The 21,542-nt window shown below is 41.6% G+C and overlaps 1 pseudogene; it reads right to left on the bottom strand.

Annotated features, from left to right (window-relative positions):
* LOC133500305 (sorting nexin-27-like) lies at positions 1–21,069 on the bottom strand (annotated as a pseudogene).
* Between the last annotated feature and the right edge of the window lie 473 nt (positions 21,070–21,542).

Below are 21,542 nucleotides of genomic sequence, written 5' to 3'. Positions count from 1 at the left end.
CAGCGGTAGATCACTCGTTGTGTACTACATTGTGCCAGACAACATCAGTCAGCACATCAGGTTGTCAGGACTGAGAAGAAAAAGAAAAAAAATGGCTGATAAGAAAGTGCCCCGGAACCCACAGTGAGCGCAGAGTAAGATGGCTGCAATCCACTCCACCACCTCCTAAAGTGAAATAACCCAGCAAGATAGAGAACAAGGACTAGGAGACTGCCTGAGAAACAGGGAAGGATCTCATCATGTCCTCCCTTTGCTTGTTGGCTTTTCCTTGTTTGTTTTCTGATTTGTTCAATATAAATTATCTTAAAAAAACAATAAAAGAAACCACACAACTTTACCCTAAGGATCTGCAAGCTAAATGATAAATTAACACACTATACAAACCACCATAAACAGGTTAACAAATAGCATTGGGGTTGTAGTTTCATAAACCATAAAACGATGGATATTTGAACATATATGGTGAAGCAACACATGGAGGCAGACAAGAAAACAATACTGAAGGGAATATTTTTTTTACCTTCACGTAAAACAACTAGTATTAAATTGCACCTTAGTGAGACAGATGTCAAGCCCTTCTTCGTGTGTGTGTCTCTATCTCAGTATTTTACTGCCTGAGGACACCAAAACATGCACACCAGAGGAAGTACAATGTGATTATGCAACAGATTAATACTATTTATTTCAATGGAGAAAGATGATTTGAGATACGAGTGTTTTGATTTATAAGGTTTGTCAAAGAACACATCACACATACAGTGCCATGAAAATGCATTTACTACCCTTCTGATTTCTGTTTGTTTTTCATATCACAAAAAGTCTTCAAATCATCAAACCAATTTTGATATCACTCAGAGACAACCCAAGAAAATACAAGATGCAGTTTTGACAATTGACAAATGACAATTGAATTTATTAAGGACAACAAATCTGAACCTTTCTGACCCTCTGTGAAAAAGTAATTGACCGTCATCCTAATGTAGGGTCTCAATTAATATACAAGTACATGACCCCTTCATGATTGCTACATGCCCAATATTTTTCTGAATAACTCGTTATTGGAAGATACAGTACAGTACTAAGAATAAAAGACTGAGACGGGGAAAAAAATGATTGGGAAATTCCTAATGTATTATTTTTGTCATTTAAAGTTGTTAACAACAATTGTTTCTGGGGTTTCGCATTAGAAGGCATGTATTTTCAGTTTAGAGGGACTTGAAAATAATTTGCCTATAGTCTGTGAAAACGCCAGAGGTCTTCATTTCAGTCACATAATTAATTAGTTCCGGGTTCATTGTAAAATACTAATTATCTCTGAAGGCAATGATTTAATGAGTACTTTCACATCCTTAAAATAACCTGCAATTCAAGTTTGGATGTGGTTAAATATTAGTACGGTATAACAAACAAATTGTGACAAGAATACTTTAGTAAATGCTATGACCGCAGCAAGGATTGCAGCTTTCATGTTGTATCTTATGATACCTGGATGATAAGTACAAATCTGTCAACAATAATTAAGGAAAACACGAGGGTTCGATTTTCATTACCACAATAGCTAACTTTCCCTCCTAAATAAATTGAAATTGAAATAAAAACATGGATATGTATATGTATATTTGTGTTTCAGAAATGTAAATTGAATATTTTGTTTGCATAACAGGATATGTTGTAATTAACATTTATTAATGTTACTTGTTTTGTCACATTTTTATTATCGTATCGTATTAATATAACCTTCCAAAAAGTTCCAGTTTTGACTTGTCAGTCCACAGAATGTTTCTCCAAAAGTCTTGAGGACCATCATGATGCTTTTCAGCAAATCTGAGACGAGCCTTTGTATTCTTTGCTGACAGCAGAGGGTTTTGCCTAGGAACTCTCCCATGGATGCAATTTTTGGCCAGTGTCTTTCTTATTTATGATAGAGTCATGAACACTGACCTTAACTGAGGCCAGCGAGGCCTGTAGGTCTTTAGATGTTGTTTTAGGTTCTTTTGTGACTACTTGGATGATTCGTCGTCAAGCTCTTGGAGTAATTTTAGTTGGTCGGCCACACCTGCTATTGTTCCCAGTTTTCTAATTTTGTGGACAATGGCTCTGACAGTGGCTTGCTGGAGCCCCAAAGCCTGGGAAATGGCTTTGTAACATTTTCCAGACTGAGGTATTGCCATCACCTTTCTTCTTATTTTTTCTTGAATTTCTTTGGATGGTGGCATCACGCATTGGTTCTTGAGATCTTGTAGCCTACTTCATGTTCGCTGAAAGATTCTTTTTAAGTGATATCTTGATTCAACAAGTCTGGTGGTAATCAGGTTTGGGTGTGGCTTGTGAAATTGAAGTCACCTTTCCCAAATTTGTGGTCAGTCTTGGCTATTCCTGTGATTTATCAAGGGGGCAATAATTTTTTCACAGAGGGTCAGAAAAGTTTGGATATTTTTTTGTGTCTTAATTGAATTGTGGTTTGAAAATTGCATTTGGTATATCCTTGGGTTGTCTCTGAGTGAAAAGGTTACAATTGGTTTGAGGATTTGAAACCTTTGTGTGTGATAAAATTTTAAGGAAGGGTGCAAATACTTTTCATGGCACTGTAAGTTAAGGCAGCACTGTACTGTAACAACAACCTTTCACGAATCAGATTTTTTTTTCTCCGATCCTATTGTTTGCCACATTCCATCCATCCATCCATCCATCAATTTTCCTGTATCGTCACTCAGGTCCCTGGCATGCTGGAGGTTATCCCAGCTATCTTTGGGCGAGAGGCAGGGTACTCCTTGAACTGGTCACCAGCCAATTGCAGGACACATAGAAACAATCAATCATTCATACTCGTATTTACACCTACAGTCAATTTAGAGTCTTCAATCATCCTAGCTCACATGTCTTTGGAATGTGGGAGGAAACTGGAGTACCTGGAGAAAACCCACACATACACGGGGAAAATGTGCAAAATCCACACACGTTCCAAAATAATCACTTATCTTTAAAAAAACAAAGATCCCACTGAACTTGACCAAACCCTTTTAAAACTGAATTTTTTTCTGATTTTTGTGTCCTTTTCCTGAAAAAAATGGGAGAAATATGTGCAGTCTTGAAGATGCAGATGTCATCACGCATTGTTACTCCGCAATTCTGTCAACGTGTGTAAATGCACACAGTTTCAGCAATATCCCGCTTCACTTGCAGTTTTGTATAAAAATCAGAGGCTCCTTATTGCCATATATTCTTTTACAGTTGTGACGTGGCTATTTTGGAGGGATCTGTATAAAAGAAGCCCTCCTTTTTGGGGGGGCCCCCTGCGTGAACACTTCATGTGCTCTTTTATATTCCATTACAACCTGGAAATACTGACAGAAGATTCCTTTCCTGTGCTCTACATTTTCAATGGATTTCCTCTTAAAGCCCTAATTGACCTTATCTGTTCTTCTCAGTCTATTAAGGCTGACTTACCACACTTTAACCGCATTTCAGTGAAGTGTTCCTGTTCCTCTTAATGCATGATTACGTGCTGGATTCCATACGTTTTGTTCTTTTGCAGATGTTTGCTAGATGCTATGCATGGGAATTTTGGGTCTGTTGGATGGAAGTGTAAATCCTGACGCGATGTCCTTAACAACCGAGCATCTCTGTGTTTAGATGAAGACCGGTCTGAGTCGAGTGGAGGTTTTCTGGCACATAGTCAAGAGGTAACTATCTCTCTCGCTGGGTGTCTCCATCTCTTTGGTGCCTCAGCAGCTGGAAAATATTCTGCGACAGCAAACAAGAACAGGACAAAATTTAGAACTAGATTAGGAAGTAGAGTTTAATGTCAGATTTTTGCTTATTGAGACAAAGGCAGGCCTAGCTTTACCTTCCCATACATACCATCAATGGAGCGGTCCTTGTGTTTGTCCAGAGCTTCCTCCTCCACCTGTTGACATTGAAACTAGCTAATTGGTTTTTAAATCATGATAGTTGTTTTCAATGTTTGCTTCACACATATTCTGATGGATGAATTGCTAACCCATGTACTACTTACTAGTTGTTAAATAAAATCCACTATATGTAGAATATCACATGACCAACGCTGAATACAGAATAGCTGACTTCCTGTGTATGCTATGCTAACAAGCATAAATTAGACTGATGACATGATTCTTTGATGGTTAACTTGCTAAAATTTTGTTTTCTGTGTTCCTTTATGTCATTGGACAAAGGTCAAATGTATGTATATCATTTATTTATACAAACACATGATAAGACTTAAAGGAAGACTTTGTCGAAACTAATGGGAATGGGAGCACACATTAAAAGTTAGTAGATGAGGGTTCAGTGTTTCTTTTAATGCCAGAGTTATCCACAGATTTCACCAAGAAACATCTCTAAATTGGAAAACTATTATCTAAATTCCTCTCTCGCTCAGACATTTCAATGAGCAGGGCTGGAAAACTGACAGCCAATCAGCGTTTGCCACACCTGCCCCCCCATTGCTCGTGGATATGTTTCACCAAACGGAGAACGTCCACTATCTGGCATTTTGTGGATGATTTTTGTGAAAAAATAATTACAAACAAACAAAGCAAAAGTAGCATGACATACAATGTGGAAGTCTGGGCCCTTGAGCCAGAATACACACATCCAACACTTGACGTGTTATAGAGGACGGCGAACAATAACAGTCCCATTATATGGACTACAGAGATTTGATGCTTTTCTCAGGAGTTGGTTTCGATATAGAGATTATCCAGCAAGCGTGACCATACTTTCTTTTTCCCCCAAATTGTACTTTTCAAGCAGTGAGCCTCTCGTGAACAACCGGCAGGGGGAGAGTTGGGGTGGGGGAGTTGTACGCGTGGATCGTCGTAAATAGTAACCCGGAAGATTTGTGTGCTCAGAGCCAACAAAACGAGTATAACAACGATTCGATGCTCCGTGCTATTACTACTCCCGCCATTGAGCAAACAAAACAAAAATAACAATGTTCATTCGTATGAGCCAGAATACACACCCGCGGAAGTCGACGTGTTGGGAGGGTCGTGGTGCTGACGACGAACAACAACAGGCCCATTATATGGATGCTTTTCTGAGGATTTGGTTTAGATGCAGAGAGTATAGAGCAGGTGGCCAGATTTTTTTTGTACTTTTCAAACAGCAAAGCGTCTCGCGACCCACCGGCGGCGGGGTTGGGGGAATTTGCATGTGCGCATCGCCGTAAATACTAACTGGGAAGTTTTGTGTGCTTACACGTATATATTCATCCATCCATTTTCTTAGCTGCATGATAGTCGCAGGAATGCTGGAGCCTATCCCAGCTGTCAATGGGCAGGAGGCATGTTTACACACACGCAGACACGGGGAGAACATGCAAACTCCACACACGGAAGTTCGGGATTGAACAGCTGCGCCACCGTGCCGCCTTATCAAATATGTTGTTGCTTATACAGCATTAGTCCAAGAGGCTATAACTAAGCAGCTAATAACCAGTAATGATTAGATGTGTGCAAATTTCCCCTGTTGGTGAACGAGCCTCAACTGTGACAGCCACAGCTTTATCCGGTCAGGTTAACTCCATGGAAGGTTAAAGAAGGAGAAAGAGTTTGTATACAGCTAAAGTTCCTGTAATTAATTGCTTTGAAACGATCCACTTCCCTATTCACCTGAGTGCGGAGGAATTGGTTTTAATTGGTTTGTTGAGGTACTGCTTATCTTATATCAATACAATACAATGCATGAAAAAAGTGTGCATAGAAATGTTTACAAATTAATTAGTGTATGTATGTACAAAACAATACACGTAAACATGCATACGAACAATATTTATGTATATAGATCAAATGGGCCTTACACAATCCACAAACTCAAAACTCTAAATTTGATGATACAGCACACATATTGAACTACTCAAAATGTGTATTGACCGAACTCGGGTAACTTCTAAAAATAAATATTTGTAAGTCAGTAAATAAGTAAGTAAATGATTTAAACTTCTATTTGAAGTTAAGTTATATGAATCCATCAAAAATGTTTAACCAATCTGTCTTCCAGACTCTGTCCACCAAATTATTATAAATACTCTGTGGGGCACATCCAACATATTCTTGAGCCAACATTTATTCCCTTCCAACTACCCTCGTACCTCCATTTTGTCATTGTTGTTTCTTATGACCCCACTTTGAAGTGGAAAACCTTGCCAGCAGTGCAGTGGTAAAACAGCCAGGCGTGGATTGACAGTTCTTACCTCCTTTCTCCACTTTAGCTCACAGAAAACTCTCTCGAAGAATTCGTGCATGTAGTTAAACTGGAATGACAAATAAAATATCAATATGAGTAGAAACCAAATTAACGTATTCACTCCCTATGACTGTAAGACCAAAGCAAGATCGTGTTTTCTCACATAAGGTGTGAATATCTTGACCCAGCGTGGTTTCTTTTCCCCTTGTGCGTACTCGAAGCAAAAGGCCATGCCCTCATCGTCTGTGTCCAACCTCAGTATCTCCCGCCACTCAAAGGCGATAACCTGGTTCTGAAAGCACATTGGACTCCATTAGGAAAGAGCACTGCTGAGTGATATGGAAGAAAATCTTCTATCATGATAACTACACACAATAGAGATGAAAGTGGACTTCTGTGAAAATTCCTGAAAATAAAAATGCAAGCACTAGGGTGGTTTTTGAAAAAATGGATGGGTGTGGTGCATTCTGGCGATATCTGTGAACAAAATTCTGACAAAAATTGAAAGTAAAATTTCTAAGTCCTGACCAAAAAAAAAAATAAATTGGGCAGACGTTCCCCAAGGGCCAACCCAGATTTTTTTGCCCCCATCCCTCAATCACTGGACAGCACAAAATCACATTTGTCATTAAAATATGTTTAAAATATGCCAGCTTATCTCAAGACAAATGAAATAAATGAATTATTCAGTAAAAAGACATCTAAAATTGTCCTTTACCCCACAGTATACATATTATAATATAAATATAGAATATAGACCAAAATATATCCTAGAATTTCTACACCGTACAACAAAACATGTTAAAGAAGTTGATCTGTAGTAATTACTATTAACGCTTAAGTCTCGAACTTGTTACGTCGCGTTGTACTGATACACTCGACCACATTGCTCACTATCTTACATATAGATCTAGTCATACTAATAGTATAATGAGTCGCCTTTAATATTTATATATATATACATATATACACATACACACACAGGTGTGGTCAGTCATGCTCGCAGATAAAGTTGCGGGTGTGATTGGGGATGGCCTTAAAATAACTTACTGGATTAATATAACATAACTACATTAAAAATAAAATAAATACATGACTAAAATAGAAAACTAAAATTTAAAATTCAGACATTATCATTTCCAATGTCAACTGATATTAATAGAACATGATATAAAACAGTATTTAAAATTTTTCATCAATAAAAATTCTTGATCCGACAAACTTTATCTGAAGACAAGTTAAATGCACTGGCCTGTCTGGTAATGAACACGAACGGTCCATACTCGCAATGTTTTGAAAATTCTGAAAGTTTAGTTCAACATAATCGGCATTCTTGGCAACAAGCTAGCGATACATTGGAACAAACATTCCTGTCGGCAATGGTGACGTATTGTTGAGGGAGGGGGCACGCACCACGAGACTGCCGTAAATAGGAGGCCGGCTTGCTAGAATGCACCTTTATGTACACGCGCTCGAAGTATTGGCCACACCTGAATCAAGCGACGAGGTGGATGATAATGCAATGTTGTTGTTTGTTTGTTTGTTTTTTACGCCGTCAAACTGCCTCGCGATCGACGCATTGAGCGCCCCTGGTGTAACTGAATTTCCTTTGCCATGGCTCATGATGTTGATGACTTTCGACGTAAATGCGCTCGCATTACGTGAAGCAGTTCTAAACATGCAGTTTCGTACACGCTCCGTACATGCTCAGTACGGTTAACTTGCATTTCCTGTGTCTGTGTAAATACCGGTTGTTTTGAAGCAGGCTTGTTTAGTTAACAACGTTTAGGAAATAAACACGTAAATTAATGTGAAGACCACACAAAATAAGCGACATCGTGAGAGAATGCGAGGGGAGGGTCATTACTGTTACTAGTGTTAGTGCCTCAACATGGCTACGCTCGTGAAAGCAAAACAACGAACTCAAACGCATGTTCGTTCAATGTTGTCAACTAATATCTGGATTAATTTTAGGCAATTTTTCCTCAATTTTCCAGAGCAATTTTTATGAAAATTTAAAAATCTGGAATTCCAGGAAAATCCGGAGGACTTTCACTGATACAAAAAATAGTACTTTCTCAATTAATATATGAAAAACATGATATATGACTGCTTATTTCTTCTCACTTTATTTGAAAAGTTAAGAATCAACACTTTTTCTGCATTAAAATGATCCAGACTGCAGCTTGCTACTTTTATTCATCAATTTTTGGGCATGCAGTCTATTCTATTATTCTATTTCCGCATAGAGAACCTTTGCGCCAATCCAACATGATCACTTGTGTCATCTGATTCACCAATCAGATGGCACAAGGCAGTAACATAACCACATATAAAGCCAATCAAAGTGAAAAAACAGCCACACAAATGGTTACTTTAAAGAAAGATAACTTTGTTATTATGTAATACAATCTTGCTTCTGCCCAAAAGTGAATATTTCTACCCCCTTGTGACGTGTGATGTTGCATATATTTCTTGTTGTTTTCGCAGTCCATCTGGCAACATCAGCCCTATTTTATGGCCATGAAGCACCCTAAACTGCGATTGTCTGGCAACCAGTTCAGGGCGTACACCGGCTCCTGCCCGAAGATAGTTGCAATAGACTCCAGCACTCCTGCGACCCTTGTGAGGATACGTGGCTCAGAAAATGGATGGATGGATGGATTCACCCTGAAACATTCTCTCCACGCCTGTGTGTTTCTTCTGGTTTTCTTCCCACATCGCAAAAATATGAATGGTAGGTTAACTGAAGACTCTAATTTCCCTATAGGGTGAATGTGACTGTGAGTGGTTGTTTGTTTATATATGCCCTGAGATTGGCTGGCAACCAGTTCAGGGTATACCCCGCATCGAGCCCAGTCAGCTGGGATAGACTCCAGCACACCTGCGACTCTGAATGAATAGCCCAGATATTGGATCTCATTACACTTTGCAGCTGTACTGTAGCTCAAGGTGCCTGGAGACTACGTGTATAGTTAAGTGCACACACTAAAAAGCAATTGTTCTTGCCTCAAGTGTCCCATCCTCCATGTAGGGGTGGAGCTTGAAATGGTGAATGACGTGGCCTTTACGTCTGGCATCGCATGAGCAGTGAGGGAACAAGATTTCATTGTAGCCCTCGCAGCCCCTCAACAAGCTCAGATACTGTGAGGATAAAGGGAGAGAACAAGGCATTTAACTTGAAACATGATGGAAATTCTCCTCTTGCATCATTGAAGCAATAGTGTACACATAATGGCCGAACATACTTCGACAATGACAGAAAGTGTATGACATTGTTTCATATCCTACCACAATGGATTTTGCGTAAAATATTTGGGACACCATATTTGATCAAATTGTCTTCATCTTTAGGGCATCTTGCTCACAAGCCAATTTTATTTATCTACAGTACAGCAAGTTCCAAGTAACTGCCATTAGGCAAACACAAACAACTGCCACGACCCCAAATTGTTTTTTTCGGTACATAATTTTGAGTCAGTCATTTGAAAAGTAACTGTCAAGGCAAAAAACAACCTAAGCAACCATCAATTCCAACCCCTCTCAAGAAGACTGGTACAGGAGCCCAAGCTGTCTAGTGAGGTGAGCCTGACTGTATCCAGTCTGAATTTCTCAAACTCACACACCAGCTCAGGCTCTTTTCCTGCCAGAGGGGTGGGTGACCTTCCACGTCTTTAGATCGAGCTTCTATAGATAAGGATCAGATCACCAATGTCCACACCTCTGAGCTGCCGCCAAAGTCACACAGCAACTCACTGCTTTGGACCCTCCAACAGGTAGTGAGCCAATAAACACTTTTTAATGATGATAAACATTAATAGTCTAAATGAGGGGTCGACAAGCCAAAATATCAAAAGAAGTCGTATTGGACCAAAAATACAAAAACCCAAATCTGTCTGGAGCTGCAAAAAAAATAAAAAATAAAAGCCATATAATGAAGGCAACACATGATGTGTGTCCGTATCAGCCCACAATCCAAAGACAACAAAGATTCATGATTCAATGTTTATTTTTCCTGCAGCGCTTCCTGGAGAGAATGACGCACCACCTGACAACTCTGCTGTATGATGGTGTTTTAAGTTTAACTTCCATTATTGAAGCGTTACGTTTTGTTGCATTGATATAATTGTGGAAATATAAATCAAGGAAATTTTTATGTCATGTTTCTTTTGCGGATTAAAAAAAATAAATAAATGGAATTTGCCTCCTGTAATTTCAGATCTCCCTGTGGTAATAAAATGCAGCCTGGAATTAAAAAAAATTAAACGAGTAGCCTTTCGAAGAGGTAAAGTACATTATATTAAAATAACATAGTTTTAGTTTGATTTATGTGCATTACATTTTTCCACGAAGTCGGTACCTGGTAAAAGGCAGCATCTGCTTTTCTTTTGTCACACACACTACAACAAAGCCATCCCAAAACCTGAGTAACAAAACAATATCCTTCTGTCATTCCACATCTACACAGACAAAAAAAGAGTAGCCACCTAATGGACACTTTATTGCAAAATATGTGCCTATGACAGAAATGTTGTTACCCATTGAATCTGACTTCTCTTTTCAGACATCACTGGACCGCTTCTCAAAATCGGCCATGTAAATGTAAAATGTTAACTTTAATCTTGACACGACGCCAAGCTCTTGTCTGTGAGGTGATTGCGGTACAGTATTTGGATTTAATGCAGTTCATTTTAGAGTATCTGCTTGCACAGGTATGTTGATCCAAGATGGCTAATACTCCAAATACATATTTCGTCATAATCCTATAACTGTCATGAAGAGCATTCCATGTTTCAAACTAGTTTCTCGGGTGATGCGAGACTTTCAATTTTACCCCATCTGGGCCTTTTGAGCTATCTGCTTTTTCACTCCCAACTTAGCTGAAAATGTACCAAGTCTTCCCTAGAAATATCTTTCGACATTATTATTTTTATTATTGGACAACTTCTCATTACATAGCAGGTGTGCAATTAAACCTTCTGCATTGGCAATGAAAGGAAATGTTCTATCCTCTGTTCTCCTCAGCTGTCTGTTTTTCCCCTTTGCAATCCATGGCCCATCACACAGCCGCCAGTTTATTTGCGACAGCCACCTGCCACACTGAGCTCAAAGAAGCACACGTCACAGGGTGTGACGCAAAGCTTCATTGACAGAAATGCTGAGATTTAATATGTATTCCACACATTTTTACAGCATTGTAAAACATTAACAATGTCTGTGTCATGTTTGTACTCCTACATATATCACATTAAAACAAATATTTTTTCCTCCATCGTTTTGAATTTTCACACATTTTTTAAAAGATTCAGATCATGCTTAGAAAATGTGACAAAAGCGGCTGTGCTACAGTTGTTGTAAGACCTTGTACACTACATGCCATGCGTTTGTTTGACCCGATGTCTCTTCCTTTATGTCAGGGATATACTAAAAGTTAACTCTTGGTGTTTATCAGTGTTTACAGCAGTAATCTATTAGTATTCCCACAGCAGTTTGATGACACACATTCCTTTGAGCCCCAGGAAATGGAGGTACATAACATCAAAATGGCTGAAATTTCTCAAAGGTAAATGTCATAATTTCATCAATATTTTTTTATCTTAAAATGGTTGCTTCAATTTTCAAGGGCTCAAAATGATTTGTGACATAGTAAAGTCTTTAATTACTAAATTCTAAATGCCACATTTTCATGAAAATGGTTCACTTGAAGCTCAGCCTACACTTCAACGGCATGTAAGCTATTGTAAACTACTTTAAAATCCAATGAGGTTCTGTATAAAACCTAAGTCTTAAGAATTCTGTCATTGTCCAAATACTTTTTCACCTTATTCTGCAAAAATTGAATCCTTAGTCCATGTATTACATAAGAAATAAAATGACATATTTGGTCAACTGGAGCTTATCACTGTTTTGATGTGATAGCTAGGTACAGTATACCTTGTAATTATGTATAAATCACAGTTGCTTGTTATTTCATAGACACTGCAGGAACATAAATTTCTTATAGAAAACATTTTCCTATTTCTACATGTTCTAATGAACATGGATTGGATAACTACTGTAAAACTGTTCCTGAGGTGTGTGTGTGTGTGTGTGTGTGTGTGTGTGTGTGTGTGTGTGTGTGTGCGCGCGTATATCTGAGAGACTGACCGTGGACATATCTTTCTGCTCTGCCATCATCTGCAGCTGGTAGGACTTTTGCTCTATTTTGATTAAACCTCTTTTCACATCCTCCAAGGCCTGTAAAAAAAGGGCAATTTAAAGATGGAGACTAACAAAAGTTGCACCAGTACAGCACACACAACAGACACCTGGTGGAAGAAGTAGCAGACCGCAACTTGGTTGCCATCAAGCAAGGTCTCCTCTTCGGTAGTGAAGAGCCACTTGCGCATAGTGAGGCAGGTTCCTGGGATTGTAGAGGTGTCGTTCTCCACATACAGTTTGTGGGGGTACTCATTGGGGGCAAGCTTACGTACTGAACAAAAGAAAGGAGGGCAGTTGGAGAGAGGCAACCACTCCAAAAAATATATATTGTAGGAGAGAAACAAGCCTCAAAACTACATTTATAAAAAAAGCAGGGATCAAAACACCATCATGTGTAACGTCTGTAGGAGCAGACAAACTTTCGTGCTGAAGGGCCACATCAGATTTTTAAAATGGACAGATGGGGAGGACATACTGTAGGGGAGGTTAATACAAAAAAATGTTTACTTTAAAGGGAAAATATTGTGATAGTTTCAGTTGTTTACTGTCCAAACTCAATTTCTGTGTTTTTATGCTATGTGTTATCAAAACTGTATTATGACTGCTGCTCAGACATTTTCGCTCTCATTTCTGTTTGTATATAAGTGTGGTGAGCCAGTAGGGGATCGCCATATCAGTCTGACATCTTGAAACTACAGTTGCGGTCAGGGACAAGCAGCAACCAACACGGAATAACCATGCGGTACCCTGTGACTCAGTGCAGAGATTGAGACGCCGAAAAAGAACATCACTCCCACTCCCTCATAATCCTGAGTGTTTAAAGGGAATGGATGGAACGCAATGCACCTTTTTGCTCATATTATACTGTTTTTATGCTGAATAGGAATCTTAAATCCATTGTGAAGGAAACATTTTTATTTTAAGAAAAAACAATACATAAGTCGCAGTGGAGTATAAGTTGCATTTTTGGGGGAAATTTTTTTGATAAAATCTAACACCAACAACAGACATCCATCCATTTTCTTTGCTGCTTATCCCCACAAGGATCGCGGGCAGTGCTGGAGCCTATCCCAGCTGTCAGCGGGCAGGAAGCTGGGTACACCCTGAACTGGTTGCCAGCCAATCGCAGGGCACATAGACACAAACAGCTGCACTCACAATCACACCTAGGGGCAATTTAGAGTGTCCAATTAACGTTGCATGCTTTTGGGATGTGGGAGGAAACCGGAGTGCCCGGAGAAAACCCACGCAGGGACGGGGAGAACATACAAACTCCACACAGGCGGATCCAGGATTGAACCTGGGACCACAGACCTGTGAGGCCAATGCTTTACCAACTGACCCTCCAAGTGGCCCCCAAGAACAGACATGTCATTTAAAACAATTTAAAATAAAAATAGAATAGAGGCAATAACAGGCTGAACGGTATGCATATGTTACATGTCACAACTGAAAATGTGCCTGGTATGTTAACATAATATATTAAGTGTTATTCCGATAACTATAGCATAAATAACATACTAAGAAGTTTACCAAAACCATCCGTGTCACTCCAAATTATGGGTAACTAAAATCCAATCAAACCTTCACCCTCTTTGTCACTTTTCATCAACTGCACTAACTCCGGAAGTAGAAGACGCGGCGCTTCCTCTTCTACGTCATGCTTACGTCAGACTCATCGTCACTTGCAGTGACAACTAGCCTATTCCAGCCTTTCTGAATCCCGATAGGATGGTTTTGGTTGTTACGGAAGCCCGTACTTTGTCGAGCCATCCAATTACTTCCCGGAAAGTTGCATGGCGGATTCACCCGGAAGCTTTAGTTTCCATCCATCATCCACTACTCCCAAAGGTTATGCAATACTGCTTTAAAGCTGCGATTCATGAAGATATCAAATGGCTGGAGTATTTTGGTTTGAGCCCCCAAGGGATGTTAGCAGGTAGGGAGTTGAACACATTTAATTTTAATTTTGAATTGTGGTGTGATGTGCCGTCGCATACTATCACATCACGAGCTGGGCTTTTCATGCTCTAAAGAAGCCATCCAAATGCTTAGTGGAGCTGCATATTTCACTACTTGCAGTTTGTAATCTGCAGAATATGATTTTCTCTTCAATGTCCTTTTTGTTCAGTCCTTCTCAGTTGTTATAAGTTACAGCTAATGTTGAAATGCTGAATTTTCAGAAGTACAGAAGAAGCAGGTACAGATACACAGGCGTAGAGCGCCCTCTTACGGTTGTCTGTGTGAAAATATAATAATGGATGGATGGATGTAATTATGTGTTAATAATTTCACATATAAGTCACTCTGGAGAATAAGTCGCACCCCCAGCCAAACTATGAAAAAACTGCATATAATAGTCTGAAAAATACAGTAATTAACATTGCACTTTAGTGATTTTATTGCATACACTAAATGATGGAACCTTCCATTACCCAAAATCTTCTTCTCAGGTACTCACCACCAACTTTTCCTGGATGAGCTCAGTATGTTTGTATAGTTGGGTATGGATATGGGGACGGCCTGCCTGTCAGAGTAGTCATAACAGAACTGGGAGGAGCCATCACCCCCCGACGTCCAAATAGTCTGCTTCTTGAGGCGGGACTGAGAGCACAGTCAGGACCAGTTCCCTCTCCCCAACCCGGATCAGGTCCACCACCTGCTTGTACGTCGCACCTTCGACATTCACTCTGTTGCTATTGAAACGGAAGAAAGACAAACAGATGAGTTAAGGATGGTAAACTTATTTGTTTTTCATGAATAGTTATCATAACACAGTGAAGAAAATACGTATTTGAACACCCTGCTATATTGCAAGTTCTCCCGCTTAGAAATCATAGAGAGGTCTGAAATTTTCATCGCAGGTGCATGTCCACTGTCAGAAAGATAATCTAAAAAGAAAAATCCAGAAATCACAATGTATGATTTTTTTTAACGATTTATTTGTGTGAGCCAGCCATAAAACGCATAATAAAGAAGGAAAAAACATATATAAGTCACAGTGGAGTATAAGTCACATTTTTGGAGGAAATTTATTTGATAAAATCCAACACCAAGAACAGACATCCATCCATCCATTTTCTTTGCTGCTTATCCTTAGGAGGGTCGCGGGGAGTGCTGGAGCCTATCCCAGCTGTCAACGGGCAGGAAGCGGGGTACACCCTGAACTGGTTGCCAGCCAATCGCAGGGCACATAGACACAAATAGCTGCACTCACAATCACACCTAGGGGCAATTTAGAGTGTCCAATTAATGTTGCAAGATTTTGGGATGTGGGAGGAAACCGGAGTGCCCGGAGAAAACCCACGCAGGCACGAGGAGAACTCCACACAGGCGGGTCCAGTATTGAACCTGGGACCACAGAACTGTGGGGCCAATGCTTTACCAGCTGACCCTCCGTGCGGCCCCCAAGAACAGACATGTCATTTAAAATTTAAATGAGGAACAATTTAAAATAAAAATAGAATAGAGGCAATAACAGGCTGAACGGTATGCTTACGTTACATGACACAACTGAGAATGTGCCTGGTCTGTTCACATAACTTAAGAGTTATTCTGATAACTATACCATATATAACATACTAAGAAGTTTTATCAAAACCATCCGTGTCACTCCAAATACCCTGTAACTAAAATCCAGTCAAATCTTCATCCTCTGTGTCACTTTTCATCAACTCCACTAACTACGGAGGTAGAAGACGCGGTGTTTCCTCTTCTTCCCCTCGCTCACGTCAGACTCATCGTCACTTGCAGTTACAACTATCTTATTCCAGCCTTTCTGAATCCCGACAGGAGGATTTTGGTTGTCACGGAAGCCCATACTTTGTCGAGCCATCCAATGACTTCCCGGAAAGTTGCATGGCGGATTCACCCAGAAGCTGTACTTTCCATTCATCATCCACTGTTCCATTCATGAAGATATCAAATGGCTGGAGTATTTTGGTTTAAGCCTCAAAGGGATGATAGCAGGTATGGAGTTAAAAACATTAAATATATTTTTTAATTGTGGCGTGATGTGTGGTCGCATGCTATCGATACATCACGAACAGAGCTTTTCGTGGTCTAAAGAAGCCATCCCAATGTTTAGTGTAGCTGCATATTTCACTACTTGCAGCTTGTAATCTGCAGAATAGGATTTTTCTTCAATGCCCTTTTTGTTTGGTCCTTCTCAGTTATTATAAATTACAGCTAATGTTGAAATGCAGAATTTTCAGAAGTACAGAAGAAGCAGGTACAGATACACGGGCCTAGAGTGCCCTCTTACAGTTGTCAGTGTGAAAATAACCAATAAGGGACTCAGAAAATGGACTGATGGATGTAATAATGTGTTAATAATTTCACATATAAGTCGCTCTGGAGAATAAACTATGAAAAAACTGCAAATTATAGTCAGAAAAATACGGTAATTAATATTGCACTTTAGTGGTTTTATTGCATACACTAAATGATGGAACCTTCCATTATCCAACATCTTCTTCTCGGGTTCTCACCACCAACTTTTCCTGGATGAGCTCAGTATGTTTGTATAGTTGGGTATGGAGATGGGGACGGCCTGCCTGTCAGAGTAGTCAGAACTGAGCAGAGTCATCCCCCCAAAGTCCAAACAGTCTGCTTCCTGAGGCAAGACTGAGAGCACGGTCAGGACCAGTTCCCGCTCCACAACCCGGATCAGGTCCACCACCTGCTTGTGCGTCACACCTTCGACATTCACTCTGTTGCTGTTGAAACGGAGGAGAAACAGATGAGTTAAGGATGGTAAACTTATTTGTTATTCATGAAGAGGCTTCACAATTATCATAATACAGTGAAGAAAATAAGTATTTGAACACCCCGCTATATTGGAAGTTCTCCCACTTGGAAATCATGGAGCGGTCTGAAAGTTTCATCATAGGTGCATACCCACTGTGAGAGATAATCTAAAAACAAAAATCCAGAAATGACAATGTATGATTTTTTTTAACCATTTATTTGTGTGATACGTCTGCAAATAAGTATTTGAACACCTGAGAAAACCAATGTTAATACTTGGTACAGTAGCCTTTGTTTGCAATTTCAGAGGTCAAAAGTTTCCTGTAGTTGTTCACCAGGTTTGCACACACTGCAGAAGGGATTTTTGCTCAAAACCTCCACACAGATCTTCTCTAGATCAGACAGGTTTCTGGGCTGCCGCTGAGAAACAGAGTTTCAACTCCCTCCAAAGATTTTCTATTGAGTTAGGTCAAGAGACTGGCTGGGCCACGCTGCCGCTGAAAGACCCTGCCACGACCCATCTTCAATGCTCTGACTGAGGGAAAGAGGTTGTTACCCAAAATCTCACAATACATGGCCACCGTCATCCTCTCCTTAATACAGTGCAGTCGTCCTGTCCCATGTGCAGAAAAACACCCCCAAAGCATGATGCTACCACCCGCATGTTTCACAGTAGGCATGGTGTTCTTAGGAAGGAACTCATCATTTGTCTTCCTCCAAACACAGTTAGTGGAATTATGACCAGAAAGTTCCATTTGCTCTCCACTGTCCACAAAACTTTCTCCCATGGCTCCTCTGTATCATCCAAATAAATGGTCATTGGCAAACTTAAGACGGGCCTTGACACATGCTGATTTAAGCAGGGGAACCTTCCGTGACATGCATGATTTCAAACAATGATGTCTTAGGGTATTACCAACAGTCACCTTGGAAACGGTGGTTCCACCTCTTTTCAGGTCACTGAGCACTCCTGTCGTGTAGTCCTCACCTTTCTAAGGATCGCGGAGTCTGTGGCCAGTGAAGGAAACAGGGACGGAGGATAGCCATGCATCACGTGGAGTGGAGCCATACCTGTTGAGGCAGAGGGTAGAGAATTGTGGGCGTATTCTACCCACTTGATGTGGTCCCTGGTCCCTGGATGCCAGGCATCAAAGTCCGGTCTACAACTCCTGATTTACCCTCTCTGTCTGGCCGTTAGACTCCAGGTGATGGCCCGATGTCAGACTAGCTGAAGCACCGATGAGGGTGCAGAATTCCTTCCAGAAGCGTCCGCTGAATTGCAGACCTCTGTCTGAAACGATGTCCTGGGGCAGCCCGTGGTAACGGAGGACCTTCGGAAGCGGCACGAAGTGGACCATCTGGGAGAATCGGTCCACAACAGACAGTATCACTGTGTTCCCTTGGGAGGGCGGCAGGCCGGTGACGAAGTCCAGAGCGATGTGTGACCAATGGCAGAAGGGGATGGACAAAGGTCGCAACTCTCCAACAGGCCGTAGGCGGGAAGTCTTATTTGCCGCACACACCGGGCAAGCGTTGATGAACTCCTTCAGGTCCTTGGTGAGGTTGGGCAACCAGAACCTTTGTTCGACCCCGCAAAGATGGAACGACGAAAATGCGGTCAGATGGACAATCCACGGGCGGCGGCGTCTCTCCCGGGGCCTCCTTCACCCTCGACTCGACCGCCCAGGTGAAGCCGGACACGAAGCACGCCTCTGGCAGGATAGGAGCGGCGTCTGATTCCGTGCGCTACCTCTCGTGGATCCGTGAGGGTGCGTCCGGCTTGCCGTTCTTGGAGCCTGGGCGGAAGGACAGAGTAAAGTGGAAGTGAGTGAAGAATAGGACCCACCCAATCGCTCAGTCGTATGACCAATGCGGCTGTCCAAGTTTTTTGTTGTTGTTGTTGTTTTTACTATTGTTTTTGCCGTGGTGTGATAATTTTAGTTTCGATGTGAGACTGAGAGTGTGTATATCATCGTCAATAGTGGCCAGCCTCCACAGGCAGTGTGTGAGGCAATGCAAGTGTCTTCTGCTTACAGATGTGAAGTGCAATTGTTCCTCACTGGCTCATGAGCGTCATCATATGGTAGCTGACAGACATGCTAAAATACGTGCGGCATGCATGCCAACAGTGTAACCAATGTGTTCAAGAGTACTTCAGTGGACAAATCACATAACAATTGTGGACATACGCTATGCTGTCCATTTTGGAAAATATTTAAGACTTTTTGTCATGATCCTGCCGCTCCAGCACGAGCTGTGCGGGTGTCCGCGCAGGTGCGCTGATTGGAAGGTGCACACCTGTGCCTCATGCAGCCTGATTATGCTGTGGATTTATATGACCGCGATGACAACTGGCCGGCGCCAGTTCGTTGATCTTCATGTCCTGTTCGTGTGCTCCGGTATCCCTGATTGAACCTGTGTGTACCGACCTTCGTCCGTTCTCCGACCAACCTTGTAAGCCTGACTTTGATTGTTCCCCGGTGCGCCGACTCCTGCTTGCCCGACGTCCCAACTACCGCTGCTGCGCCGGACTGCCTGCTCGATCCTCTACCTCTGCATACAATAAACGTGTCTCTTCTTGAACTACCTTGCGTCTTCCGAGTTCCTGCATTTGGGTCCTACCCCCGATCCGATGGGACGTGACAGGATGTGTTTTGTTTTGTTTTGTAATTTATGATTTCACCATCTCTGCAAAACTGGTGTAAAAAGGCCCAATATAATTTCTAATTTTGTCTTTATACTACACCGGCACTACGTATTTGAAATACAATTCATGGGATCTAAATGGATCTTAACAAGTTGTATAGACTAGACAAGGAGTGCCCGGAGAAAACCCTAACAGGGACTGGGAGAACATGCAAACTCCACACAGGTACGTCCAGGTTTGAACCCAGGACCTCAGAATTGTGAGGCCAGTGCTTTCCAACAGAGCCACCATGCAGAGTGACTGGAGTCAGTTTACTGTATTCCAATTAGCTCACTTCTAAGGTTCTTGTCATTTGTAAAGGTAATTTGTTTTAATGTGACGCAATCAAATGATAATATCAATATAACCGCTCATTGGGGTAATGTCAAAACCTGCACACAAGCACCAAGAAATAACGGGGTGACCAAACTGCCAAGTTACTGCAGGCCATCCATTGACACGGTGGGATGCAGCCAGTAGCCAATGAGACGGCAACTTTGCTAGAGCAAAGCCAATCGACGATGGAAGTTTATATCTTTCTGCATACCTCGAACGCACAAGTTCAGTTGTTGCTAAAGCGGATTCTGCACGCTCCTCTCCATGGCAACAGAGCCAATACCCATGCATGAATATTAGGATGCTTGGTGGTGATAATGGTTGTAATTTTAAAAAAATAATAATTGGGGGGTATTGGATTTGTTGTGAGTGAGGTGGAACCAGTGTGACGTGAATGTCAAATGACCCTTATTATCTGCAGGCACAAACAACCCATTCACCACCCCGGTACAGTGGTACACTGGCACTTTCTTTCGCGTTGATTTTGTGAACGAGTAATATGAGCAGAGGTAGAAAGCAGATGCACTCACACTTCTAGAATCCTGTCCCCTTTTGAGATGCCAGCTCTGTCGGCGGCACCTCCCTGCAGGACAGCGCTGACGTGCTGCAGCGGGGCGTACAGTTCCCCGTTAATGCTCCGACGTCACGGTGGTGCTTTGAAAGCCGCTGCCGTTGCCGGAGCCCCCAACGGCGTCCGGTGTGACGTCGCCGCTGCCGGAGCCGTTACACGCTGAGTGCTGAGCCGCCGATGGACACGACGTTGGCCCCTCAACATTCGCCATTCGTTACAGCGCTTGTGCCATCTGCCCCGGTTCAAAAAATGACGAATACACGATAGATATTAGCTGTGTGGCAACAGACTAATCAGCTGTGCTAGCAAAACAGCTCAAGTGGCCGGCAAGGGCGGAAAAGGCCGAAAAAAGCCGAGGCGTGACGAGCCGTGTCTCTGCGTCTTCACGTAAACTCCGTTAGAGGTCGCTGTTGTTTAAAGCCAGCGTCCATTCATCCATCCATTATCTGAGCCGCTTATTTTCAAAAGGGTCGCCGGAGTGTTGGAGCCTATCCCAGCTGTCAACGGGCAGGCGGCAGGGTACACCCTGAACTGGTTAGAGACAAACGCAGGGAACATAGAGACAAACAACCATACACACTCACAATCACGCATTGGGGCAATTTGGAGTCTCCAATTAATGCATGGTTTTTGGCATATAGGAGGAAACCGCAGTGCCAGGAGAAAACTCACACAGGCACGGGGAGAACATGGGAGGGCCAGGATTGAACCCTGTATTTCAGAATTGTGAGGCCAATGCTTTACAGCTGTGACACTGTGCCACCTAAATTACAGATGAATGTAATTTAATAT

Source organism: Syngnathoides biaculeatus, chromosome 5 (assembly GCF_019802595.1).
Source record: "Syngnathoides biaculeatus isolate LvHL_M chromosome 5, ASM1980259v1, whole genome shotgun sequence".
In the NCBI taxonomy this organism is placed as follows: domain Eukaryota; kingdom Metazoa; phylum Chordata; class Actinopteri; order Syngnathiformes; family Syngnathidae; genus Syngnathoides; species Syngnathoides biaculeatus.
This window is presented reverse-complemented; position numbering and strand designations above follow the sequence as displayed.